Source organism: Sinocyclocheilus anshuiensis, unplaced genomic scaffold (genome assembly GCF_001515605.1).
Source record: "Sinocyclocheilus anshuiensis isolate Anshui unplaced genomic scaffold, SAMN03320099.WGS_v1.1 scaffold213, whole genome shotgun sequence".
NCBI classification, from domain to species: Eukaryota; Metazoa; Chordata; class Actinopteri; order Cypriniformes; family Cyprinidae; genus Sinocyclocheilus; species Sinocyclocheilus anshuiensis.
This window is the reverse complement of record NW_015540860.1, coordinates 343,690-359,347: the sequence shown is the minus strand read 5'-3', so window position 1 is coordinate 359,347 and position 15,658 is coordinate 343,690. Positions and strand designations below refer to the sequence as shown.

The 15,658-nt window shown below is 36.2% G+C and overlaps 1 protein-coding gene across 4 annotated transcripts in view; it reads right to left on the bottom strand.

Annotated features, from left to right (window-relative positions):
• ccdc92 (coiled-coil domain containing 92) overlaps positions 1 to 12,544 on the bottom strand; it is a 24,800-nt gene extending 12,256 nt beyond the window's left edge. The window contains exon 1 of one of the 4 annotated variants that reach the window (XM_016485462.1): positions 12,480 to 12,544. The gene's annotated coding sequence lies outside the window, so the exon portion shown is untranslated. Of the gene's footprint in view, positions 1 to 195; positions 228 to 7,475; positions 7,764 to 9,207; positions 9,471 to 12,479 lie in introns of those variants that run through there. The other 3 variants (XM_016485461.1, XM_016485464.1, XM_016485463.1) reach the window with 3 other exon arrangements.
• Between the last annotated feature and the right edge of the window lie 3,114 nt (positions 12,545 to 15,658).

Sequence of the window (15,658 nt, the reverse complement as noted above, 5' to 3'; positions counted from 1 at the left end):
ATAAATGACGTTTATAGTGAATGCCCCTATAAATTGTCTTATTTTTTTATATTTACGATTTAGTTTTAATCCAAATGATGCGTGCTAAGTGAGCGAACATCAATAAAGATCACACAACAGAAGTGCGCGCTCTCTCTCTCACTCCCTCCCTACCAACCATTAAGTAACTTGTGCATTGTTTTACTAATTACTTACTTCTTTTTGACATATCCAACCAAACTACAAACTTTCCTGTGATGTCTGTGAGAAAGGTATATTCACACGACAAGCTCACGCATCTGCGCCGCTGCGCGCTCAATCCACTCAGCGTGCTTTGCTTACCAGCTGGCGCAAATCAGCTATACAGGCATTAATACTGAATGTTTTATATTCATTGCATACATATACTTCGTAGACATCTTTAATCTCTAATAACTCCATTCTGCTGTCTGTTGTCGGTGTTTCTTTGTCTGAATATGGCACTTATCACATGCTGTGTGGTATCGGCGTTTGGTATCGGGGCATTTTAACGAGTACAAGTACGAGTACAAGAGCGCAGTATCGGGCCCGATACCGATACTGGTGCATCCCTACTATTTTTTAAACAAGTAAATATTAAAATAATATTTTAAATAAATAATAATAATATTCTTATTTTATATACTAAAAATGCTAAAAATAAAACACCACAAACTAATTTTTGAGATAAAATATGCGATTTTCCAAAGCAGTGTTACTACATTATTACGGATTATGATGGAAAATTGTATGTGTACATATAACTGTTATGAATAATACTGATAAGAAAAAAGATCTAATTACCACAAACTAATACAGTCTATAGTAAATTCCATCGTTATCAAGCACAACAGAAGTAAAATATTATTCTTATATGAAACACACGAAACGTTTGACACAAAAAGCACCTCAAATTTCTTTTTATCTAAAAAAGAATTTGACTGAAGTCACATTTTTGCAGTTTACAGATTCAGTGCTGCCACAGACACAAGTGTATCATTTCAAGATATTTTAGGACATCATCCAATTCAGATCTGACAGGTACTGTAATAGGGACATTTTCTGAGTGTCATTCCATTAAAAAATATCACTTACAGCATATTTAATTAAACCTCTTCTGAGACATCAACATCAGGATATCTGCTACTCTGCAATTCCCAGAGTACATGACAAAATACATCTTTAATGTAATTCAATATTACACCAAAATCACTCTTCCTACAGGCATGTGAGGTCACAATTCACCAGCAGCGAAATATAGATGTGACTGTGTTTGTGTAATCAGGACAAGCTTCTATAAAAGTGCGCATGTGAAGTCAGTGCTGGATAAAACTACATGAGATGTTTACAATGGAGTCACAGCCACATAGTGAGGTCAGGAGACAGTCATGCAGTACTTACACAAACACAAACACATTACTGCAATTAAAATGTTTACTTTGGATATCACTATCCCTTCCCCGAATCAACGTCCCTCTGTCTGAGAGGACAAAGAGCTATATTTATCTAATGACAGCATAATGGTTTGACATTACGTAATGCGTTTCAGATGAGGCAGAGAAGCCAGGGAGAGTCTGTAGATACGGTATGTGGGAGTATTGATTTAAGGGGGTGAACGCTGGGCTGGTTTCCACAGACCCTGCACTGCTTAGGGATCATCCCCCATCCCAAAGCGCTCTTAAAGAGGTCATATCATACATATATCATTATTTCATTTTTTCCCCTTGATATTTTCTGATCCACTTAAAATTTAAGTAGGGCTGGGTGATATGTTGAATATTCATGGTATATCGCAATGATTGTGCTGGTGAATGAAATTGAGCAATATTTTAATTATCAATGATACAGTGTGCTATTTATCTAACCATTATAGTTTGCTTTTTATCTAGCCATTAATTTTCTGTGATTAGTCTATGATTCTGTCTTGTCTCACAAGTATGGAAGTGTGGAAATATGTTTTAATAGCATCATTTAAAGTAAAACAGCATTTGATTGATTAAGTTGGTTCAAATTATTCATTTTAACGAATCAATTCAGTTCTGATTCAAGTTCTGCCTCAATCATCACTCTAACGTGTTCACAGGTATCTCTATATTGCATTTTTCATATATTAAAATTTATAATTATCAATATAAAATATACAGTATGCAAACTACTGTTCAAACGTTTTGGGGTCAGTTAGATTATTAATATTTTTTAAAAAGAAATTAATACTTTTATTCAAAAGTGACAAAGACTTTTACAGCATCATAAAACATTTATCTACAAATAAATGCTGTTATTTTGAACTTTACTTCATCAAGGAATCCTGAAAAATGTATCACCGTTTCCACAAAAACTGTTTTCAACACCTAATGCAAAAAATTTCTCAGTGAGCATAAGAGTCTTTATTAAATAGATAAATCTTATACCGATTCCACATTTTGAATGGTAGCGTACATTACATAAATACTGTTTTTTATTACTTTATATAATGGTGCATATAAATTGAAGAGAGTAGACTAAAAGTGCATTTTCCTTGTGCTCGTTTAGACAAAAACTGTGCTGAAGTATATCAAAAACATGCCTTGATTATTTTCAATCATTTTTGCTGCTGTGACTTTAAGACTTTCATGCAAATCCTCTGTTTTTTTTTTTATGAGTATACTTAGTTTAAATAAAGGATATTTTAAGACGGGCAGTTTTGAGTTTCAAGTTTTGAGTTCTGAAAGTAGATCAAGTACATCAAACTCTTGTCTCTTATTTCAAAAATCAAGGAAAATTCAATTTCTCATGATATGTCCCTTTTAAAAACACTTTGGCCCAGCCTAATATATCATATTCCAGCTACAAATATACTCGCTTGTGGGCTAATGTATTAATCTAACACCATGTTTAATTTTTTTTCTGCTTCTACCAGAAGATAAAAGAAAGTGTCCCCATCATGACTTCTTAAGAAAGGCTTTGATTTAGTAAAAGGGTCCTCATAAAGACCTGTGTAGTTTAAATTATTAACAGAGAACTTAGGCAGACACTCTCCTCTGAGTGCACTTCCTCCTATCATGATAATGCAACACAATAAAACTGACAAATCCAGCCATTCAGAAAGACAGAGGAAAAAGGAGAAACACAAGAGATAAGAGAATGCCTCACGGGTGTGTTGAAGGTCTGCATTGCTAATCATACTTCACATTTATTCTGCTATATGGCGAACTATTTTATATTATATTAACTACCTGCTCTCCTGCAGAAAAACGTGATGCTACAAAATGTGAAAAACATACTGCGGGAGCAAACTGCTGCAGTTTCCAAGTGAAATAAGCAGTAGTGGTGTAGAAGTGCTGCAACTTTATCAATTAATAATGTCTTGAATTGTGAAAGTTTGAATTTTAGATTTAAAGAATTACCTTTAAAATCTAGGAATTATGGTCAGGGTAAGGCACGTCCTGATTTTGCTGAGTTAGGTGTGTTCCTAGGTCAACATATTTTGTTGACAACAACATTTTAATCCAAAAATTTAGTCTTGACCATAGCCCTACACCTAAACCTAACCTTAAAGCGTAATCAGTAAAATCAGAGGAAATGATAAATGACACTGATGTACAAGCACCAAACACTGATTGTAAGCCTAAACTTCACAAAAACTATAAACTGGTTCTTCAAATCTGATTGGTTAATCACAATGTTGTTCCAGGGTCAACAAAGATGTTGATCCAGGAACATGTCGCACTTGAAAAAAATGCCGACGAAAAAATGCATTCCCATTGGTTGTGTTAAAAATCGTTAAAAATTGATAAAACACTATATAGACTTTTAGACTTTATAGGAGAAAATCAATCACTTTTAGCGACACTCGGTGGACATTTCATCTGGACACTGCAGCGATTTATACGGCAACTTATTTCAGGCTTGCAAAAACATGCATGGTCACGTTTTTCTCATAAGATCAAGTTGAAAATGAGAAAAAGGAGCAGCCAAAAATGGTAGTGTGGTTGATCAGAAGACAGGAGCAGATGCCTTAAACACACTCTCACTCTGACAGACTAACCACAGCCCTCCACAAGACAGACACAACAAAAGGACAGGAAAAGCAGCAGTCTGGATTCGCTCTAAAGTCTGAAAGGGAAAACAAAAACACTGTGGGTTTCTGAAAACAAAACATATTTGCATATTTGAACACTAGTGTGGCTAAAAAGAGGGTAAGAGATGTTCGAGGTAGACTACGAGTCAGTGGAACTCATGAAAAGCCTTTGAGCATGAATGAATAATGCCATGCAGGCTGTGCTCACGCTGGGTGCGGCACAGAGAAGACAGTCAGTAGACTCTACCCAGCTCTTTTATTAATTCACTTGCTGTCGTCCCTCCTCATGTGTCCTCTCTCTTTTTCTTGCTATCGCCATTTCTCCTCATTCATATAGTATATCACGCAATAAAGATGCAAATGTTAAGATTTACAGAAACAAAGAAACACACTACCAACAAACAGGGTTAGGCAAAATTCAGAATTTAGAAAAGACTCACTTTTCAAATATTTTAAAATTATTATTATACTTTTTTAATTGTTATTTATTGCTATTACTATTTTGGGCCAGATTTACTAAACAGGGCAAATTAGCATTAGAGCGCAATTCCATAAATGTGGAAAATTCTGCGGGTGATTTACTGACAATGCACACATTAAAGAACACAGACGCAACATCTCATTTCCATAATGACCAGCGCAATCTACCAAGAGCAGCACAAATTGCCGCCTGCTTTAAGACATGTTTGTTGGGCGTTAAATAATGTCGCAAATACCAGTGAATTGATGAGCGTAAATCGTGTTGTGTGATTCATTTAAATACTCTCCTCCCATAAATTTACCGATCGAAAGGGAAACTCCTACAAATGCAAACTCAATATGAATTACAAATATAACTGTGCCCATGCCTTTTCAGCGCTAAATTTCCCACTGCGTGTCTTTAGTAAATCCTAACATTATTTTTTACGCCAAATGAGGGTTTGTGCTGGCACAAGCTATTAGTAAATTTTGCCCTTTGTCTCTTATGCTTAAGTCGTCTCTTATGCTCACCAAATCAGTATTTATTTGGTCACAAATACAGTATAAACCGTAATATTGTGAAACATTCAAATGTAAAATATTATTATATGATTTTAATATATTTTAAAATGTAATTTATTCCTGTGATTGCAAAGCTGAATTTTCAGTAACCATTACTCCAGTCTTCAGAAGCATTTCTTACTATTATAAATGTTGAAAACAATGATGCTTAATATTTTTGTGGAAACTATAATTGTTTTCCCCCCAAAAGAACAGCTTTTCTTTTTTTTTTAAAGTAGAAATCTTTTGCAACCTCAGAAATGTATTTACCATCAATTCTTATATACATCCTTGCTGAATAAAAATATTAATTTTTTACGATTCCCATTTGCTACCTCAATGCAAATTCACATAGTACACAACCCTGACACAAACACAGTAAAACTCCATATGGCTTATACACACATCCTGAATCGTTTTTTTCAACCATTTTGTAGGTGGACACCAACACAATCTACTTATAACATCAGTTGGGTGTCATTAATAGCGTATCTGGTCTCTCTTTCACAGCACAACACACACATATTTTCACACAGTGAGAATGACTTTGCCACGGTCAAACCTGCTGTGTTTAAAAAGATTTTCAAAAGTGTTTAGTTATGCTCAAGACGGCAGCTACATAACAAAGGACACTGACAGATGACCTCCATTACTTAAAGACAGAAAGAGAGAGACTACGAGGTTCAGTGGAGCAGGCAAAAACTATGAATAATTTATGAATAATGAAAATTGAGGCATATAAGGAGTTTGTATGCCTACTATGAGCAATACCAATATTAAGGTACGACTGCGAGTGATGATGTCATCTATAGTGAATCACATGAGCACTTCCTGAAACGAGAGCTTCCCAGCAGCCACCATGACATCATAACAACATCATACTGTAGGTATTAACATTTGGTTTTGCGTCAATAACAACAGCACTTGAGCAGCATGAACTCCACAAGATTGTGTAAAACCTGATGATCATGTTCGCCAGCATGTGAGATAATCTGTACAACGAGACACATGATCAACGTCACAAATGTATTTATTTGATTAGTGGCCTAGAATTAGTGCAACACCTGACATATTTGTTATTTATTTTACATTAGAAGATTTCTTTGTTTTATTTGTTTTTCACATTCTGCTTATTTTCAGCTTTAATTAGACTTTGAATTCCAGATGTAGAAGGACTTTTGTTCAACCCAGGCTCATTGGGAAAATGTGCCTTTGCCGACATTTCTGTGAAATTATATTACATTGCTTCTTACACGTTTTGCAAGATTTTACAAAGTGAAATGTCCAGTGAGTGGCACTAAAAGAGTGTTCAGTTATCTGTAATCTGTATCTGTGTCTGGCAAGGTTTTATTACGTTGATTGTTGTGTGTATTGCGCCAGTTTGGAAATGAAATGTCCGGTAAGTTGAGCAAAAAGGTTGATGGTTTATCCACCTTATTTTTCCCGTAAGAGAAGGAAAAATTATGCATTAAGAGTCAGAGGGTGAAAACCAAAGAAACCAAATAATTTGTGGAGCTTGAATGATTTTTCTGAAGAACAGCAGGCAGTTTAACTATTCAGGACAAACAAGGGACTCATGAACAACTATCACTAAACAAAAAACACAGCTGAGGATCATTCAGTTAAGAACACAGTATTAAGGATTAAGGGAATTTATATACATTTTTATAAATTCAACTAGGCTATTATTTTCTCTTGTGGACTATATGTAAACATCTTTTAGGTGAAATATCTTATTCAGGTCAGTACTAAATAAACAATAACAGGCATTTTGTATAATCCCTCTTATTTTGGTAAAAAAAAAAAAAAAAAAATGTACATTTTGCAGATTCTGAAAGGGGGATGTAAACTTTTGACCTCAACTGTATGAACACACTAGTTTGTAGTGCAAACAGTTTTACCGTTTACTGCATGTTGTTATTCTTCTCGTTATTTCCCTACCGTGGCTAATGAACCAGAAGTCTTGCCCATAGGCTTACTTCCACACTGAAGAATAAGGTAGCATTTGAAAATAATGTTCAGTACCACCTACACTAAACTCTACCCCTAAACCTAACTGATAGTGTTAACAAAATCAAGTGCTCAGCAAAGTGCATGAACTACATGAGAATAACTCTTTATTAATCTATAATCTGCCCATGTATTCATAATTTGTGTGAAAAAAAAAAAATGTTGGCATTTTGCATGTATTTGTACGTTTGTAGGTATCTTAGCACATAGCCATCCTATTTGGCATTTACCGCACACTAGTCTGTAAATTCACACAATATTTCAAAAGATAACCCTAGTACAATAACCAAATCATAACACACTTATTTATAGGCTGATGAGGCATCAAGTGAGCATCAGAAACAAAGTGCACCCCATCACCATCTGTATCCCGCATCCATCTGCTTACCGTAAATTAACCGTTAAATCACAGGCGCTGGGAGCATTGACCATCCTTCAGAAGTGATATTCCATGGCATATGTGAAGACTCACTCCCACACCCCTCCTTTAGGAGCCATTTATGGGCTGGTAGACATTTTAGAGTGCTGATGCTGACATTTGCTCTGATCTGACTGATGCTGGTCCCTACAGTCAGAGGGTGAGGCCTCCCCCGCCCCGCTCCACATGAGACAAAAGAATCCCCCTGACATTAGTACTCAACTCTGTGGTTTTTTCCCCGTACTATCCCTCACACTCTCCCTTAACAGCTCTCTTTCTTGCCCTCCAAATTCTCTCTCCTTCTCTTGCATTAATAATCAATGATCTGCAGCTTTAGAGGAGACTCTAAACACTGTTATATCCTAGTACTGATAGTCACGTCACACACACACACAAACATGAAACATCCAATATCCAGTGCTTCAGTATGTAGTCACACCCACTACATACTCCTGCATGATGTAAGCTAGTATGACATATTATGCAGGGCACAAAAACAGCAGCAGGTTAATAGCAACTGATTATCGGTTATTATTAGAAACGTCACTGCTTTTCGGTTCTATTATTAAATAACCACTTATTAAATAAATGAAGACCATACAAAAATCATGATTAACAACATGTGGGACTTTCATGGCAGCATCTGATTGGCCAGTGCACTTCAACACATGCACGCGAGAATGGCTGGGGATGAGCAGGATCATAAACGGTGTTCTGACAAATAATGCTACCTATCAGATTATGCTACCAACACTGTATTTATCCTACTGTAAGGGTAGGTTTAGGGTTGGGGTAGGTGCACATGTTAATAAAGCCTCACACCTTATTAATATCATGCTGGAAGCAAAATCTGATAGGTAGCACTTTTCGCTATCGAATTATGCTACCATCTGTTTTAATGGGAAGTAGCAAAATCTGACAGGGTAGCACAAATCGTCAGAACAGCGGCACCTGCATTGCGGACAGCGCAACAATCAACAAACCACCATTCCAAAAATTAATATAATTACACCAGAAGACATTTACAAGGTTAGGGACACAAGAGAATGTGTTGCGTTTTTACTCAGAACCTGTGAACAATCCAGAAACGACAGCACGTGTCCTAAACAATATTGCATATGCATCTGCCAGATCAAATGAATAGATTTTCAAATAACTGATTTGAAGCAAATAAATGTTAACGCATCAATAAATAAATAAAAAATCACAAAAATGATCGATAATGACTTAAAAGCAGTTGATTTTCTATATAGTTAATATTATAAGCATGATAAATAAACAGAAATTATCTCAAATTCATTTCGCACAACTCTCGTGACATCCAAAACAATCAACCAGAATGTGTCAATGTCAAAAATGTTTTCAATGACATCTATATGCCACTTTATAGCACCCATCTTCACAATCGTCTCTAGTTACTGTCATAATAATCAGCCACCGGCTAATGATCTCATCCGTCCGAAAAAACGCAACAAGCAGTAAACAATAACAAACTACATCAATGCAAGTGCTAAACTGTGTACTTAAAATATACGAGGCAGTATTGTTTTCTAAACCATACAGTGCAGTAGGCTTTCTTTGAAAACATCGCTTGTTTGTTTCAGTCAGCGGCTCGAGCAGGAGCAGGTGCAGCTGAGATGCGACCTGCCCCCGAGCGCGCTTTACACCGGGAGCGAAGCGCAAAGAAGCGGCCGACACCTACCGGAAGACGGGCTGAAATTAGTGTGTGTCTGATGGTAAGGATGGGGTCGGTTCTGCTGTTTGCGGGCTGTTGAGAGGAGAGATATGCTGGGTTTCGTCTCCTCGCTGGAGCAGAGAGAGAGAGAGAGGGCTGTGTCTGACATCTCCCGGAGATACAACACTAAATAAAGCGGTGCATGCCGGGATACTGAGGAAAACACACGCGCGCGCACTTCTGAGTGCCTCTGGTGCAGGTGAAACGCGCGTACACAAGTCACTCTGTTTTCGTCTTAATGTTAGTGCCGAGTTATCCGTCTAATAGATGTAGTGATAGCTGGCGATTTAAAGTCAACGGAGAGTTAATTGTGTCAACCGAAATGTAGGCTATTTGACGCAAAGCGCCATCACCATAGAAACATGATGACGTTTAGCGTGCGCTTGGTTTACAGGTCTGTCATTATGTCATCATACCTGTCAACATTTGGGTACCGAAATACGGGAGGGGGGCGGAGTCAAAAGTATATTATATTATTTTTATATTAATTTAAACAATTATTATCAAACAATTATATTCATTTAGTAACATAAATATATCTTAGTGTAGGCTATATCTTTAGAGTTTTATAATTCATTATCTTCTTGTCGATCCACCAGATCACATTTACAACTGCTGTTTTCTGCTTAAAAAAAACAAGGTCATTTTTGGCTTTGGTCTAAACCAGTGATCCTCAAATCTGGCTCGCGAGATCCACTTTCCTGCAGAGTTTAGCTCCAACCCTATAATCAAACAAACCTACCTGTGATTTTCTAATGATCCTGAAGACATTGATTAGCAAACTCAGGTGTGTTTGATTAGGGTAAAGCTAAACTCTGCAGGAAAGTGGATCTTGCGAGCCAGATTTGAGGATCACTGGTCTAAACAAAGAGCAGAAGGGCTTATTGAAAAATGCAAATTCATTCTCTGCCAGCAGGTGGCGCTTTTCGTCAGGAATATAGCCGTTTCCCCGGTAACCGCAGTAAACAAAGCAGCCAGCACCTGACTTTGAAACTTGCAGCGCTCACATTTCATCAATTAAATAGCCTTTTGAAGTGTAAGCTATATCTCATTATTAAAATCTATTTTAATAGATTATTATTATTATTTACATGTATATTTAGTTATTTTCTCTGGAGCACCACCTGAGTCTTCTCCCATTTCTACCAGTGATCATTGTTTCCTTCCCGCGGTACTCCCTGCACACATATCAATAGCATCACTGGGCTTTAGGTTGCCAAGTTGAGGGGACAAATGGGTTGAAATTTGTATGTTTCTGATCGTGTGAGAAAGATGCGTTTCATACAAGATCTGGCAACTGGACAACCTTGGAATTTGTTGCCGTGATTATTCATATAATAAGGTTTGGCCCATACAAATTACGGGTGTTTTACCGGAAGCGAATGTAGCAAACATAATAAATACGCCCACTTTTTTTAATAGAAAGATTAAAAATACGGGAGAATCCCGGGAAAAACAGGAGGGTTGACAGGTATGTTATGTATGACTATGAAAATTAAAGTTAATATAGTCCTCAATAGATAAACTGTATCCCACTTGAACATGTGATTTGAGAATGAAAAAATGTATATATATTATTATGTTATTTCTGTTATTAGAAAAGTTTAATATTCATCAGACAAAGTGGAGTGGTTAAAAACCCAAATTTTCTATTTCAGTTCCAGGTAGCCCTTTTAGGTATTGAGCAAATTAAATTTTCAAAAAGAAAAAGACAGGAAGACAATCTTTTTTAACAAGAGGGTTGACAGTCAGTGTGATGTTTTTATTTATTTATTTCAATTTCTTTTTTAACTAATAAAATGAATTGCAATATTTGGACAAAAGTGTCTACCAAATGTAATTATATTTATGATATCTTTATAGCTAATGTTCTCAGTTAGAAATGAAAAAAAAAAGCAAAAAATTGTCCTTGAAATTTCACACAGTTGACAAAGAGTGAAAAAAGACACCAGATTGACTGTTAGACTTTTAGTCATTTTTAGAAGACATAACACAAAAAAGACGGCAAATTAAACAGTTTATAATATCTCTCATAAGTAATTCAAAACATTATTTATGCTTAGGCCTACATCATTAGTAACATATCACTAGTTAATTTATGAAAATGCATTATAATTACATATAATTAATAATATTAGAATATATATATATACAGTATATATATATATATATATATATATATATATATATATCTTGAGACATGGGACAAAACAGGTCCAGCAACTGTAACTGTTATTACGTTTAAAAATAAAAATATTAATATTTTCATTATGATATTTTATATTTGTTGTGGAATTGTTGGTCACATGTGAAAGTGTAATATGTCTGCTAACACGAGAATGTGTTTTGAAATGTTAAAAACATCTTGAATGCTGTTAAAGATTAAGCTGCAATTATATTACACAGTCCAAGGTAAAAAAGCACATTTTGTTAAAAAAGAGAAAAGTTAGGAGGTTGTATCAAAGCATAGCTCAGTAGCTTAGTACATATAAGATACATAAATGTAGTTTCATTTCTCTGAGTACAAGGTTTTATTTTTTCAATTTTGCACCCTGTTTTGTCCCACTTCTCAAGAATGACTGATATATATATAATATTCAATGTTCATTAATGTTACATTTCCTTTTTTTCCCCAGTGACTGTTAACAACAGTCAATAAATTTAAACTTCAGTACTCATTTTAATCCTCATATAATAAATTTCTTATTTCCTTATAATAATGGTCTTCACATATAAAACTAACACATTTTAGGCATGTTTTCAGTAGTCTTTAGAAGCTCTGCACATATAGCCTTTAAAGTCCCCGCTGCAAAGCAGAGGGTCTAGTGAGAAGGCAGCCAGGTTAATCAGTAATTAACAGTTATATTTTTTTCTGCAGATGTTTCGCTAACTGTTAATATTTCCCCCTATTTTCACGATGTCATGTGCTGTTAGTGCTTATTTATTTGTATTTAGAACCGCTAACTTGAATAATAACCCGCGGCAGCAGTGTAAAAGTAGCCCGGAGTCAGACGCACCTCTCCCGCATTGACATGTGCACGTAACACGCGTATGATCGCGGGCGCGATTTGGAATCACAAACTTGGCTGCATTTGAGTCTTCAAGGCATTTTGAGGACACAACATCGTCAAGTAAGTACATTTAACGAATGTTACAGTATCCACTGTAGTTGTCCGCTAGTAAAAACAGTTTTATCAGTCATTATCCGTGTACGAACCAGCGCAAACAGATAATGTTACCTCACGAAGTTAGCCATCAGTCTCCTTGCTTACGTTGAACATACCAGCTTATTTCTGGTTCAAACACATGGCTTAATTTAACTGATATTTCCACTTGCCATTGCCATTGCCATTGTATCACGTTTACTTTACTACAGTTCAGTTAGTGGATCAGGAGGCGCTGGCTCATGGCTGGCTGGTGTGTGACTGAGTGGAGGAGGGGCTGATTTGCGTATTCATAGGTCCGTGACTCCGTGTATAGTAAATGAGGCAAGGGTGTAGAGTTGCATTCAAGCTATTTTAAGGCATGAGAAAATTATTTTCACAAGAAAAAACATTTAAATATGTAATTTTGATGATCAAAGATAAGTTTTAAAGGATCAAATTTTTGACTACAGGGGGACTTTAAAAGGAGTTGTATTCCTGGACACCATAACTGTTCATAACTATTTAATATGCCAAGTTAATGTTAGCAATTTTTCACTATACACAATAGAAATCTTGTTTTGGTTAGTGTCTGATCATGAGAACATGAGGGGTTTCTGCTTGCCAAGATATAATCTCCTGGATTAGTCAAATTATAACAGCCTTCAAGTGCAGACTGGAACTCCACCAAGAGGAACATTCCACAACAAAACCAATTTGCTTGAGTGAAGCCTCTGCGTTTTCGGAAAACACAAAACAGACATGTCCTTCATAGTCAGATCTCTCCTGCTGCCCACTTTAAATACAATTTCAGCTAATTTAAGGCAGTTGTACAAATTATTTTGAGAGTTCACAGCAACATCAAATCAGTGCTCAGTGCTAATCCAGCCGGCAATTATATTCACTAGTGTTCTAACCTTTGAAACAAGCACCATTTCATGACTAAATATAGTATTTTCAGCATTCTAGAGTAGAAAACGTCCACAAGAGAGCAGTGTTTTACTATTTCACTCAAACATCTTGACTTTGACCTGCTGTGAAGGCTAATGAATACACTCTCTCTCTAGATGCCACTGACAAGTTAGTATTTCAGTAACATTTTACATGGCTTTTTAGGCTCCCATATGTACACTAATACACACTACTTTCTTTTTCTGAAGGACAATTATAGGAATAGTTCACCAAATGAAAATTTACTTAGATGATGAGTTTGCTTCTTCATCAGAACACATTTGGCATACCTGTCAACATTTGGGTACCAAAATACGGGAGGGGGGCGGAGTCAAAAGTAAAAAAAATTATATTATATTATTTTTATATTTAAACAATTATTATCAAACAATTATATTCATTTAGTAACATAAATATATCTTAGTGTAGGCTATATCTTTAGAGTTTTATCATTCATTATCTTCTTGTTGATCCACCAGTTCACATTTACAACTGCTGTTTTCTGCTTAGATGACCTAAAATATGGGAGAATCCCGGGAAAAACGGGAGGGTTGACAGGTATGCATTTGGAGAGATTTAGCGTTACATCATTTGCTCACCAGTAGATCCTCTGCAGTGAATGGGTGCCGTCTAGGATTGGGTATTTTCTGTTGCATCTGAATAACACGAGCAAAAATCAGCAGCCTACAGAACACTGCAAGAGGAATTTTGCCTATGCTTTAAAAAAAATGCAAAAACAACTAGATTAATATAAATTTCAAACATTAAAGTGTTAAAGACAAGTAAACAGTCAGTAATAAGATAGGAGTGTAAGCTATATCTCATTATACATGTAAATATACATTTACATGTATATTTAGTTTTTTTCACTGGAGCACCACCTGATCTTCTCCCATTGTTTCCTTCCCGCGGTACTACCTGCGCACATATCAATAGCATCGCTGGGCTGTGGGTTGCCAAGTTGAGGGGACAAATGGGTTGAAATTGGTATGCGTCGATCGCGTGAGAAAGATGCGTTTCATACAAGATCTGGCAACTGGACAACCTTGGAATTTGTTGTCGTGATTATTCATATAATAAGGTTTGGCCCATACAAATTACGGGTGTTTTACCGGAAGCGAATGTAGCAAACATAAAAAATACGCCCACTTTTTTTAATAGAAAGATTAAAAATACGGGAGAAATACGGGAAAATATTTAAACGGGATGATAGCGGGATTGAATGGTAAAATACGGGAGAATCCCTGGAAAAACGGGAGGGTTGACAGGTATGGCTATGAGGTCACAGAGGTCTGGACCTCTTTAAATTTTTCACGTTCAAAGATAAAATTTGTTCTCTAAATTACTAATCTGCTGTTTAAAACTCTTCATATGAGTGTCTGCATGTATAATTAACCCGTTTAATCCTAAATTGTCCCCAGACATGAAACTATCCAAATGATGCGTCATTAGTAACCCTTTGAAATAATCAATAATTATTATTATTTATTTATTTTTTTGGAAAAGTGTGTGAAAAAATGTGTAACATTAATGACAGGCAGGGCGTTTATTAGGCTGCTGTCTCTTTAACACCGAACGCACACAGATCTAAAAATGCTGTACGTGTTTTCTTTCTCATCTGTTTACGTTCACTTAAGATAAAAACGGCTGTGTTTATGATGATATACTGACGTAGTTTTCTGCATATTGGTCGACAAATATGAAAGAAGTCAGTTTCGGCCCGGAACAACCTTTTGTACAGTGGAAATACACGGAACGGTTCGAGAACGGACACAAACCGGAAACCCGTACCGTGACCTCTGTTCTCTGTGCTTGCGCTTGCGCTTCGTGTGCGCTGCACGCAAACAGGGCGCAAGGTCTTTCCGTTCCTGCACTTAAATCGTTTTTAATCACATTAAAATGCGAACGCAGGAATCGTTAAGCAGAATCGAAATGCACGCGTCTTATCGAATACCCGGTTCTTGGAAATTTGGAACCGGTTCTAAAATGGAACCGGTTTTCGATACCCAAACCTAGTGTCAGAATGAGAGTCCATCATTAAGGATTTACCTTTAAACCACTGCTTCTGGTCAAAGTACAAGTTCATAATCTGAAAAATGTGTCCACCCCCTGTTGTCATCTCATCAAAATCAACCATCATATTTGTTTATAACTATTTTCGTTTGTAAATGTTGCTTGATGTGTATATTTCTCTCCTGATTCAGGTAAGACAACTTTTTCACTCGAGAAAGCACTATTATGGATGGAGCCAGCAACGGATTTGATTATTACAAACACGCAATGTTGAGCTGATGTTAATTGATGGACGGGAGTCATGTGAATTA